The following is a 13014-nucleotide window of genomic DNA, read 5'->3' on the forward strand; positions in this document are numbered from 1 at the left end:
GCTACCTTCTGCAACCCAGATTCCAAATTGTTTTCCAGACTTGTGTTAGAGTTATTGGTGACAGAACATCTTTTTTCATCCCCATGGATAAGACACAAACACCTGCAAAGCTGACTCATGAAAGGAGACAAGGCACTACTATGATAGTGGATTACGGGAGCTGTGAGGTAGGACCCTAATTTTTTTTGGTTTTTTTGAGTCTCTCTCTGCTGCCTGGGCTGAAGTGTAGTGGAGTGATCTCGCTTCACTGCAATCTCCGCCTACGGGGTTCAAGTGAGTCTCCTGCTTCAACCTTTCCAGTAGCTGGGATTACAGGCACATGCCACCACACCTTGGTAATTTTTGTATTTTTAGTGGAGACAAGGTTTCACCATGTTGGCCAGGCTGGTCTCGAACTCCTGACCACAAGTGATCCACCTGCCTCAACCTCCCAAAGTGCTGGGATTACAGATATGAGCCACTGTGCCCAGCTAGTAGGACCTTAAATTATGTCGCCTGTACCCCAGAGGAGCCGGAGGCAGCCTGTTTGCCTTCACTCCAGGATGCCATGGCGTGACTTCTGAAAGGACCATCTATGGTGGATTTGGTGAATAGGAAAGAAGTAGTCTCACGTTTGGAGGGATAGAGTGTGCATTCTCCATTCTGATCTGACCATACAGTGGAGCAACAGGGGGGTCTGGGCATGTAAGAGCTTCTGGGAGGAGGGGACTGCTTAGAAGGATGTCTCAGAAAATAATTTCCCTAAGACTGCAAGATTTTCCACCAGCAAGTTTTTCATTTAAAATTCAAGAATGGAGCACATGACTTTGTAATGAAATGAACATGGTTAAATCCAGCAGCTATGCATGTTATTTTGCTTCTCTGAGTTTCAGTTCTCTTTTGTAGAAGGAATAATTGAGAAAATATATGTGACTAGCACAGGGTCAAACATACTTAATAGGTACACTTCCTCCCCATTCCTATGAAAGTTGATAATGCTGAAGAAGCTGCTGATGAGACAAGTCTGTCGTCTCACCCAGCCTTGTCTTGTTCATAGATTCATGGAGCTGCTCTGATTCTTCAGCAGTTCATCAACAAAATGGTGAAAACAGTAACTCCCACTTGTTGAGTGGTAGGTGCCAGGCACTGTTCTAAGTCTTTTTTACGTATATCGACTAACCCATTTGATGCTCATAGCCCCACTTTTTTACGTAGCTCAACTAACCCATTTGATGCTCATACCCTCACTTCATAGCCCCATCTACATAGGTAGATATTATTATTTTACACACAAGATAACTGAGACAGAGAAAGGGATACCTCAGTTGGCCCAAGGTCACACAGCTAGTAGGGGTGGTAGGTGAAAGAACCAGAGTTCACATCCAAGTAATCTAATTCCAGAGTCCACATTCTCTCTCGCTCTCTCTCTCTGTTTTTTGGTTTTTTTGGTGGAATGTTAAAATGTAAAACCAATAAAGAACATAGTAATTGCTTGACATAGCAAACAAACATTGTGGAGAAAAGGTGCTTATTCATTATATGTAGGGTCATGTAACTCATGCTTATCTATGGAAGGCCAGTGGATACCCAGTAGTCACTTAAGCACTTTTAATTTGGAGCAGTTAAGAGCAAATGTGTTGTTTCCATCTATTTTCTCATGTGAACTTCTAGAAACAAAGGACTCAGATGACAAAGTTGCAAGTCTGAAACAACTTCTGTACCTGAATTTTTCCTAGAGAGGAGCCAAACAGGAGAGACTCCCAACATGCATTGAACTGTGATGGCGTTTTTATGTTTAGTTATTAATTTGGGGGGTTACTTCTTTTTATGTCTTTTTTTTTTTTTTTTAAGAGACAGGGTCTCGCTCTGTCACCCAGGCTGGAGTGCAATGGCACAGTAATAGCTCATTACAGCTGCAAAGTCCTGGACTCAAATGATTCTCCTGCCTCAGCCTCCCAGGTAGCTGGGACTATAGGCACAAGCCACCACATGTCTGACTAAAATTTTGTAGAGACAGGGTCTTACTATGTTACCTAGGCTGGTCTCAAACTCCTGGCCTCAAGCAATCCTCCTGCTTCAGCCCCTCAAAGTGCTGGGATTACTGGTGTCAGCCACTGCTCTCGGCAGGGGGTGTGTTTCTTATTGCAGCATAACCTTGCCTATCCTAACTAACAGGGTCATTAAATGTTAATAATAATTATTTTTTTCTCAAATAAAATATACATAACCATAGATGGAAAATCCCATGAAGCTAGTATTTAAAAACAGAGATTTCTTTCTTCTTGAGCAACAATAACAACAAAACATTATGAAAGCCCCAACGCTCAAGCAATTGGTTAAATGTTACTGGGTGAATAAAGGACCCGAGAGGCTGAGAAAGGGACGATCATGTCTTTGCCCAAGATTTGCCAGGACACGTTTTGGACTTCAGCATTTAGCCACGCCAGCCAAGCCTGGTGCGGAGCTTTATGACACAACTTAGGTTGCTGCCCTGGTTCACTCTGCCGTGCCTAGGCAGAGTCAGGGAAGACACTCTTCATGGTGGAGTGGTCTAGGATATAGAAGCCTACAAAGAAATCCTTCTGACTGCAGAGGCCAAGTTCTCTCCATTCCCTGGGAGCTTAAGGACTTGGAGTTGGCTCAGAAACCATTGCCCCAGCTTCCCAGGCAGGAGGAAATGCAAAATTAAACCAAAAATATGAGTTGTTTTTTTTTTAATAGGTAAAAATCAGGAAACTACTATTTTTCCTTCTGTCCCTCAGCAGACCTGGAAATGTTTGGCCATTTTCCTCTCCATCATCCTCATTTGACTGAAGACTCTTCAGATGTCAAATAACTCGGCATGGAATGGTCCCAGAGCAGTCCCCACAGCAGTGAGACCCCTAAAGATCATGGGCCATCTAGTAACAATAGAACAGATGCTAATGGTCCTGTTTATTTCGTTTGTTTCTTCATTTGCTTAGAGACAGGGCCTCGCTGTATTGCACAGGCTGGAGTGCAGTGGCAAGATGGTGGCTCGCTACAACCTCAACCTCCTGGACTCAAGCGGCCCTCCCGCCTCAGCCTCCTGAGTAGCTGGGACTACAGTGCATGCCACCACGCCAGCTAATTAAAAAAAATTTTTTTTGTATTGATGGAATCTCACTATACAAGCTAGTCTGTCTCCTGGCCTCAAGCAATCCTCCTGCTTCAGCCTCTGAAAGTGCTGGGATTACAGGTGCGAGGCAATGTGCCTAGCCTGATCCTGTTTATTCTCAGGAAAAGGATGGGTGTGAATCATGGAAGGACCACTGTGCTCCTGGATCTGGGGCAAGGAAGTGGTCAGCGTCAAGAGCAGCATCTTTTTCTAGACAGAGAAGCTAAGTCCTAAAACCATCCTGCATAAAAGAAGTGCACTAGGATAGAATATCCTGGTCTGGGAACAAAGAACTGGATCAGTCTAAGCGTCTGTTTGGTCCTAGGCAAGTAAGTTCATTTCTATGGACCTCAGTTTCATCATCTATTAAACACCAAATCTTAGTTATGATAATGGTCCAACCCACATTCCTGAAACTGCAGAAGTATGACAGAATATGCTGGAAAACTGCAGAGTGCAATGATACTTTGATAACACACCAGGATTTTGACGCTAGTTTCACCTCTTTTTATCTGGGCAAATTACTCAACCTTTCTATTGCTCACTATGAAAAATGGCAACACATTTCAGGGCAAGGCGACCCAATCTTCTATCCGCTTTATAACTGTGGTATTAAAATGTCCTCACTTGAGAATCACTTGAACCCGTGAGGCGAAGATTGCAGTGAGCCGAGATCGCGCCACTGCACTGCGGCCCAGGTGACAGAGCGAGACCCCATCTCAAAAAAAAGTCCTCACTTGAGACTAATTCGATCAGAGCTCCTGAGCTAAGGCCTATGAGACCATATTATAGTGCAGACTAGTATTACAGTGCTCCATTGCAAACCTTAATTTCTTTGGCAAAGATAAATTCTTAACTAATAGTGAGCAAAGTGGCTTTCTCTGACCAATATACAGATGGTGATTTCATTTCCAACCTCAGAACTGACCTCCTGCTGCCCAGGGAGGGGGAGTGGGAAGAGGGGAGGGAGAGAAGGGGCCTGATGTCACTCAGCCCTACAGAGGGGCCTCTTCAGGCTCCTACAGGCAGTTTGGAAGCAGCTGGAAGAATGAGTTAGGTCCTGCTTGCAGGACTTTTTTTTTTCTTTTTTCTTTTTTAAGTCAGACACAGACACAGCTGTTAAGTGAAATGCTGCCTCCACCAAAAATCCCAAGCCTCAGACCTTTCAAGCAGAGGAAGAATTTAGTAAACTTCTAGAGGTACCTTTCTGGCTGACCGGGGGGAAAAGGAAGAGAAGCTATGGCTTGCTTTGCCGTTTGCTTATTCTTTTATACTTGAAATAGTCGCAGCAACCAGACAAGAGGAAATTGCTGGAATCTGGGCGAACTTCCCAAATAAGGTCCCAGTGAGACACCATTGTACTTCTGTTAGGGGGACCTCTGATCCTATTCTTTGAAAAAACAAAAAGCAACCAATGGCCTTCTCTCTGTTCCAGGTTCCTAAGATACATAGAACTCTGAGTCACATTCTTAGGCACTTGTTTCAGAAGAAATTTATGCTGAAATTCTTGACAGGTGATAGTGGGGCGCTACCCCCAGAGAGACGTTCCTGCCACTGCTGGACAAAAACTAAGTTCCTGGTCCCATGGGAGGTGACCGTGGTTTAGTCCCTCAGCACCATTCTGTAGGTGACACAGTGTACGTGTGCATGTGCTGTGAGCACCTGGGCCTTTTGGAAGGATGGGATCTGGCAGAGAAGGAATGAGAAGAATTTATGTTTTACTTTTCCCTTCACTTGTGCCTTTAAAGAGGATGATCTCATAAATCACCTATTTTAAACAAGCGGTAAGTATCTCACTAGCAAGCCTAACGCAAATGAACTCACACCTCTAATCCCAGCACTTTGGGAGGCCAAGGCAGGCGGGTCTTTTAGCGCAGGAGTTCAAGACCAGCCTGGGGAACGTGGTGAAACCCTGTCTCTACAAATAATACAAAAATTGGCCAAGTGTGGTGGCGTGTGCCTGTAGTACAACTACTTGGGAGGCTGAGGTGGGAGGGTCACTTGAGCCCGAAAGGTGGAGGCTGCAGTGAGTTTTGATCATGCCACTACATTCCAGCCTGGGCAGCAGGGCGAGACTCTATCTCAAAAAAAAAAAAAAAAAAAAAAGAAAGTGAGAGCCCCCAATGTTGCTGTAACAGCAGGTTCTCTGTGTTATTCTAACGTTTTACTGGCACTGTATTTCAATTATTAAATTTCTCTAATAAGTTTCCAAAATAACCTTTGGAAACTAGTCCAGATAACTTTGTTTCCAGGTACTTGTGAAGCCCACTGACAGCATTTTGCCCCTAAGTGGTTCTTTCCCCCTGATGTCAGCGAGGGAATTTTCAGGAGGAAATGCTCAGTCCACCTGCGAGAATCATCGAGCGGAGGAACCAGGCCTTTCCCTCACCCAGCTTCCACCTACACAGGACAACACAAGGCAGGCCAAATGCTGATAATTGACAGATAAAGCTGAAGGGATTGAAGTTGTCACCTGCCAGCTGAACTCAATAAAAATGATATGCAACTCAAAATAGCTGATAGGGGCTCAGTAAATCAACTTGGCTCATCTGGGCGCAGTAGCTCACACCTATAATCCCAGCACTTTGGAAAGCTGAGGCAGGCAAATCACTTGAGGTCAGGAGTTAAAGACCAGCCTGGCCAACATGGCAAAACCCCGTCTCTATTAAAAATACAAAAATTAACTGGGCGTGTTGGCATGCACCTGTAGTCCCAGCTACTCAGAGGCTGAGGCATGAGAATCACTTGAACCTGGGAGGTGGAGGTTGCAGTAAGCCAAGATCATGCCACTACACTCCAGCCTGGGTGACAGAGTGAGACTGCATCTCAAAATAATAATAATAATAATAATAATAAACTTGGCTGGTCAGTCTCCCTGAACTACATACAACCTCTCGAAGGTTTTGGCTGATGCAGACAGCTTCTTCAGAACATCTATTACAATATTTTAATGAATTCTTATAGAACACTCTGCATTCTCAGAACTGCTAAGGTTAATGGTGTGGAGACTAAGGACGACTAAAGGAAAACCAAAGTCAGGCTTAGATCCCAATTCCCGTCAGACTCCAGATGCTGTGGGGGCTCGAGTGACTTCACCAAAAGGTGAGTCTTCATTTGTTTATTTATTTGTTTGTTTGTTTGTTTGATACGGAGTCTCGCTCTGTTGCCCAGGCTGGAGTGTAGTAGTGGTGCGACCTCAGCTCTCTGCAAACTCTGCCTCCCGGGTTCATGCCATTCTCCTGCCTCAGTCTCCCGAGTAGCTGGGACTACAGATGCCCGCCACCGTGCCTGGCTAATTTTTTGTATTTTTAGTTGAGACGGGGTTTCACTGTGTTAGCCAGGATGGTCTCGATCTCCTGACCTCGTGATCCACCTGCCTCAGCCTCCCAAAGTGCTGGGATTACAGGCATGAGCCACCACGCCTGGCCCCGAAAAGTGAGTCTTAATACAACTTCCCCCTTTGTTCCCAATAGGTGTGCCCCAAACTCCATGCACTCCCCATTCTTCAGCCCAGTAAGATGAATTTCTACATTAATTCATTTAGAAATAGTTAATAATCTCTAATTAGCAATAATTAGAAAGCATTCAGAAGCATCCATTATGTATCAGACACTGTGCTGGGCTATGTTCATAAATATCCACCAAACCGCAGAGTTTTTACTCTTGGGGACTCACCAACCTTTAATAAATGAGAGTCTGGGCCGGGCGTGGTGGCTCACGCCTGTAATCCCAGCACTTTGGGAGGCCGAGGTGGGTGGATCACGAGGTTAGGAGATCAAGACCATCCTGGCTAACACAGTGAAACCCCATCTCTATTAAAAATACAAAAAATTAGCTGGGCATGGTGGCGGGCGCCTGTAGTCCCAGCTACTCGGGAGGCTGAGGCAGGAGAATGGTGTGAACCTGGGAGGCGGAGCTTGCAGTGAGCCAAGATCACTGCCACTGAACTCCAGCCTGGGCGACAAAGTGAGACTCCGTCTCAAAAAAAAAAAAAAAAAAAAAAAAAAAATTAGAGCCTGGTAGAGGAAGAAAGGAAATAAAGGTGCAGTTTCTGGACGTAGGAGCCGACTGCAACAGCCGGCCTTCAGCTGCCCCCTTTCCCGTGCAGGACCAGCAAGGGCTCACCACAGAGCATAACCATGATCAGGGCTCCATCCTGGATTAGCCAGTGTTCATTAACCAGGTTCTGAAATTATTTTTCCTCCACCCATCACAGAACTTAACCCCTTCAGTCCTAGTAGCTGGCACAGGGAGTGCGCTGGATGTACCCTCACTGACACAGACAGTGTGTGGAGGATTGGTTGTTTAGGTTGAGGATGCTTAAAGAGAGGATTAGCCATTCCCAACAGGCTTCACCTGCCATGCTAATGAAATGACTCAGAGTCCCTGTGAAGTCCAGCCAAATGTGGCTACTCCCCTGTATCTTGAATCCAAGGGGAAGGATTTTAGACTTTTGCTCAGTAATTCTCCTTCCCAGTTGTCGCCCCAAGGTGCTTAAGTGATATGTCAGAACATGTGACATAATGCATTTTCTTCATCCCATATAGGAAATTCTTAACTTTAAACTCATGGTGAACAGAGACGTACTTGCTTAGTGTTTTTGAACTGTATTATTTCTAGCTAATGATAGGAGGGCCTTCCATGTTGAGCTCAACTGAGAATACTGGGGCATTTCAAATCTCCAGGAAAGTGTATATAGTTACCATCACACTGGGGATTAAATAAAAAGAACAAAAGAATGAAAGAATGAAAAGAAAGAAGAGGAAGAAGAAGGAGAAGGAGGAGGAGGAGGGAAGAAGGAAGGAAGGAAGGAAAGAAGGAAGGAAGGAAGGAGAAAGAAGGAAAAGGAAAGAGGAGAAAAAGAAAGAGAGAAAGAGAAGAAAGAAAAAGAAAAGAAAGAAAGAAAGAGAGAGGAAGGAAGGAAGGAAGGAAGAAGCCAGGCGCAGTGGCTCAAGGAAGGAAGGAAGGAAGGAAGGAAGGAAGGAAGGAAGGAAGGAAGGAAGGAAGGAAGGAGAAGCCAGGCGCGGTGGCTCAAGCCTGTAATCCCAGCACTTTGGGAGGCCGAGACGTGCGGATCACGAGGTCAGGAGATCGAGATCATCTTGGCTAACACGGTGAAACCCCGTGTCTACTAAAAAAAATACAAAAAAACTAGCCGGGCGAGGTGGCGGCACCTGTAGTCCCAGCTACTCCAGAGGCTGAGGCAGGAGAATGGCGGGAACCCGGGAGGCGGAGCTTGCAGTGAGCTGAGATCCAGCCAGAGCACTCCAGCCTGGGCAACAGAGCGAGACTCCGTCTCAAAAAAAGAAAGAAAGAAAGAAAGAGAGGAAAGCAAGCAAAAAAGGAAGCTTCTGATAAACCCAGGGCTACTGCAGACAGGTAGAATGCCACTTAGGTTCGCTGATGTCTTTTATCTTTATTAGTAGTAGTAGTATTTTAGTTAGGATAAAATACACCTAACACGAAGTTGACCGTCTTAACCACTGTTACATGTGCAGTTCAGTGGCATTAAGTACACCTACATTGTTGTGCTACTATCACCATCATCCAACTTCACAACTTTTCCATCTTCCCAAACTGAAACTCGGTACTCATTAAATAATAATTCCCCATTTCCTTCTCCCTTCAGTCCCTAGAAACCACTGTTCTGGCCGGATGCAGTGGCTCACACATGTAATCCCAGAACTTTGGGAGGTTGAGGCAGGTAGATCACCTGAGGTCAGGAGTTCTAGATCAGCCTGGCCAACATGGTGAAACTCCGTCTCTACTAAAAGTACCAAAAATTAGCTGGGTGTGGTGGTGTGCACCTGTAATCCCAGCAAGTCAGGAGGCTGAGGCAGGAGAATTGCTTGAACCGGGGAGGCAGAGGTTGCAGTGAGCCGAGATTATGCCACTGCACTCCGGCCTGGGCAACAAGAGCAACACTCCATCCAAAAAAAGAAGGAAGGAAAGAGAGAGAGAGAGAGAGAGAGAGGGAGGGAGGGAGGGAGGGAGGGAGGGAGGAAAGAAAGAGAAACCACTGTTCTATTTCTGTCTGTATGATTTTGACTAAGTGCCTCATGTGAGTGGCATCATACAGTATTTGTCCTCTTGTGACTGCCTTATTTCACGTCTCATAGTGTCCTCAGGGTTGGTCCATGTCATAGCAAGTGTCAGAATGTCCTTTCTTCCGGAGGCTGAATAATATTCCATTGTGTGTGTCCACCACATTTTGTTTCTCCATTCGTCGTTGATGGACACTCGGGTTGCTTCTACCATATCCTTTAACTCCTGTGCCTTGGTTTCTTTACCTGGAAATGGAGAATCAAGTGGCATAAGGGCTGAGGTTTTGTGTAAACACTTAAGCAGTGACCAGATTTAAATACTGTTTCTGCAGGGTAGGCAGGCAGATAGATATAAATGAGACTTTGAAAGACCACTAGCAAGTCCAGGTGCGGTGGCTCAACCCTGGAATCCCAGCACTTTGGGAGGCTGAGGTGGGCGGATCATGAGATCAGGAGTTCGAGACCAGCCTAGTCAATATGGTGAAACCCCATCTCTAAAAATACAAAAATTAGCCAGGCGTGATGGTCCACACCTGTCATCCCAGCTATTCGGGAGGCTGAGGCAGGAGAATCACTTGAACCCAGGAGGCAGAGTTTGCAGTGAGCCGAGATTGTACCGCTGCATTCCAGCCTGGGCGACAGAGCAAGACTCTGTCTCAAAAGAAGAAAGAAAAAACAGAAAGAGCACTGGCAAGGATGAAGCGGCAGGCGGCTTCCTGTGCTTCTGCAGCCGTGCTTTTCACAGTGCGATCTACCGCTTCGCAGTCACGCATGTTCCCGAGCTGCTTCCCAGATCTGCCAAGTCAAAACCCCTGCAGCATGGTGCTCAGGAATCCGCACTTTCAATAATTCATCTTCTAGGGAATTCTAATATATGCTGGAGTCTGAGGACCACTACCTTTAGTTTGGGAGATAAGGCATCTCATCCAGTGGAAAAACACTGGCCAGACAGAGGTAAGTGGAAAAAAAAAAGCCTTTGTCTCTGCCCCACCTCGCCACCCTCCGCCTCCCGGTTCTCCTGCCTCAGCCTCCCTCGTAGCTGAGATTACAGGTGCAGGCCACCATGCCCGCCCAATTTTTGTATTTTTAGTACAGACTGGATTTTGCCATGTTGGCCAGGGTGGCCTCTATCTCTTGACCTCGTGATCTGCCCGCCTCGACCTCCCAAAGTGCTGGGATTATAGGCGTGAGCCACTGCACCCAGCCCAATAGATTTAATTTCATAACAAACAGAAGTTATTTGCTTAGCATTTTTGTGTTGTCATGTTTCCTCATCCTGTTTGTGTTCTCATATTTCATCCATGGAATGGCCTCACCCTTTTGACCCAAATGGGAAGCTTATAGTTCCTAAATCTCAGGGAAGGAGGGAGCGATTCAGTCTTCTTGAGTGTCACGAGGCTGCAGATCCCTGGGCTGTCTCACAGGTTACCCCCTCACCACCCTCCTGCCCATCCCAGGAGCCGCATGGTCCTGAGAGCCACGGAAGCCTTTTACTTGCTGGTGAACAACAAGAGCCTGGTCAGCACGAGTGTAACCATGGCAGAGATCTACAGAGACTACAAGGATGAGGATGGCTTCGTGTACATGACCTACGCCTCCCAGGAGATGTTTGGCTGCCTGGAGTCAGCAGCCCCCAGGGATGGGAGCAGCCTTGAGGACAGACCCTACAGTCCTCTCTAGCCCATGTCAGGAAGGATGTGTGCTCTGACAGACGCGTCAGACGCTGGCAGAAGGGATGGCTCTGCAGTGCTGGCTTTTAAAGGGGCGCAGGGTGGTAAGGATGGCCTAGAGAGGCAGCCTCAGGTAAGGACACTGAAGCTGTTTCCTGCTTGGTTTCTCTTTTCATGCTCTTTCTTGAGAAGATAGGTTTTGATTGCTCTTGGAAATTTTTTGTTTGTTTTTTTTTGTTTGTTTTTTTGAGACGGAGTCTCGCTCTGTCGCCCAGGCTGGAGTGTAGTGGCCGGATCTCAGCTCACTGCAAGCTCCGCCTCCCGGGTTTACGCCATTCTCCTGCCTCAGCCTCCCGAGTAGCTGCGACTACAGGCGCCCGCCACCTCGCCCGGCTAGTTTTTGTTTTTGTATTTTTTAGTAGAGACAGGGTTTCACTGGGTTAGCCAGGATGGTCTCGATCTCCTGACTTCGTGATCCGCCCGTCTCGGCCTCCCAAAGTGCTGGGACTACAGGCTTGAGCCACCGCGCCCAGCTGCTCTTGGAAATTTTTTAAGTACTAACTTTTTTTTGAGCAAGAAATTGTTAGTTAACCTGTGTGATGGTTTCGTGTGATGAACTGGAGATCTATTTTACTGTCTTCTGTGGTAGATGTGGGCAGGTCCTTGAGGAGTTTGATTTCACCCCTTGCGTGTGGGCAGGAGTCCCGGATATGACTCTCATCCTCCGGTAGGCTAGAAAAGCTGCTTATATGGTGGTTTCAGAGCTGCATTCCAAGGGGCCAAAGTGGAGGGTGCAAGTTATCTTGTGACCTTGGCTCTGGACGTGCCCGATACCTTTTTTTTTTTTTTTTTTTTTTTGAGATGGAGTCTTACTCTGTTGCCCAGGATGGAGTGATATGATCTCCACTCACTGCAACCTCCACCTCCTGAGTTCAAGCAATTCTCCTGCCTCAGCCTCCCAAATAGCTGGGACTACAGGCACCCGCCACCACACCCAATTTTTAAATATTTTTAATAGAGATGCAGTTTCACCATGTTGGCCAGGCTGGTCTCAAACTCCTGAATTCAAGTGATCCACCTGCCTCAGCTTCCCAAAGTACTGGGATTACAGGCGTGAGCCGCCACACCCAGCCAGATACCATTCCTACTACATTCTTTGGTCAAGCCCAGATTCAAGGGGTAGGCAAATAGACATCACCTTTTCAAAGAAAAAGCATCAAAGACTTCATGGCCCTATTTCGTCTAGCCCATCTTCTAGTAAACACACCTAGCTATTCCTCCACCAGCCACAACCTGCACTTCCTGTGGTCTAGCTCCACCTGTAAATGCATAACTCCCACATTCCACCTTCCTTTCCCTGCCTTCTCCCAACCCTCTGCCTCCCTCAGCCCAGGCTGGGGGTGTGGGCAGCCCTGGCCTCCCACCTTCACTCTGCTTCCGGCTGGACTCGGGAGAATGCCCTGTGACTCTCCACCCTCACTGTGTTCCCTGACTCTGTTCCATTGGTAAGTATGGCTGTTCAGGCAGAACTCATTCTGTTCTTATGAGGTGTACAGCGGTTTAGTCCTTACCCTGTGACCCACTTCAACATCCTCAGAGACAAGAACTCGGAAGGTTTCTGCTTTGGAGTAAGTGTGCGCCCAATATAGTACTTACCTACACACACACACAGTTTATATCTGTACACACGTCAGTGTTATGTAGAAAGTGGCATACCATAGATGCATAGTAAAATACACATTTCCAAACTTTATTTCATTCATTAAACAGGTTTGGGCTGGGTACGGTGGCTCATGCCTGTAATCCCAGCACTTTAGGAGGTCGAGGCGGGCGGATCACCTGAGGTCAGGAGTTTGAGACCAGTCTGTCCAGCGTGGTGAAACTCCGTCTCTACTAAAAATACAAAAATTAGCCGGGCGTGGTGGCACATGCCTGTAATCCCATCTGCTTGAGAGGCTGAGGCAGGAGAATTGCTTGAGCCCGGGAGGTGGAGGTGGAGGCTACGGTGAGCCAAGATCGCACCACTGCACTCCAGCCTGACCAACAGAGTGAGACTTTGTCTCAAAAAAAAAAAAAAAAAAAAAAAAAAAAAAGGCAGGTTTCTATTGTATGCTCACAATAGGTCAGCACGATGTGATAAGGGCATACAGTACTCTAGATAGCACTTAAGGCATCTAACTCAGAT

At 46.6% G+C, this 13014-nt stretch overlaps 1 pseudogene; it reads left to right on the plus strand.

Moving 5' to 3' along the window:
• Positions 1 to 4243: 4243 nt before the first annotated feature.
• On the plus strand, positions 4244 to 10839 carry LOC119619788 (microtubule-associated protein 1 light chain 3 gamma-like; annotated as a pseudogene).
• Positions 10840 to 13014: the final 2175 nt, after the last annotated feature.

This window comes from Chlorocebus sabaeus, chromosome 25 (genome assembly GCF_047675955.1).
Source record: "Chlorocebus sabaeus isolate Y175 chromosome 25, mChlSab1.0.hap1, whole genome shotgun sequence".
NCBI lineage: Eukaryota > Metazoa > Chordata > Mammalia > Primates > Cercopithecidae > Chlorocebus > Chlorocebus sabaeus.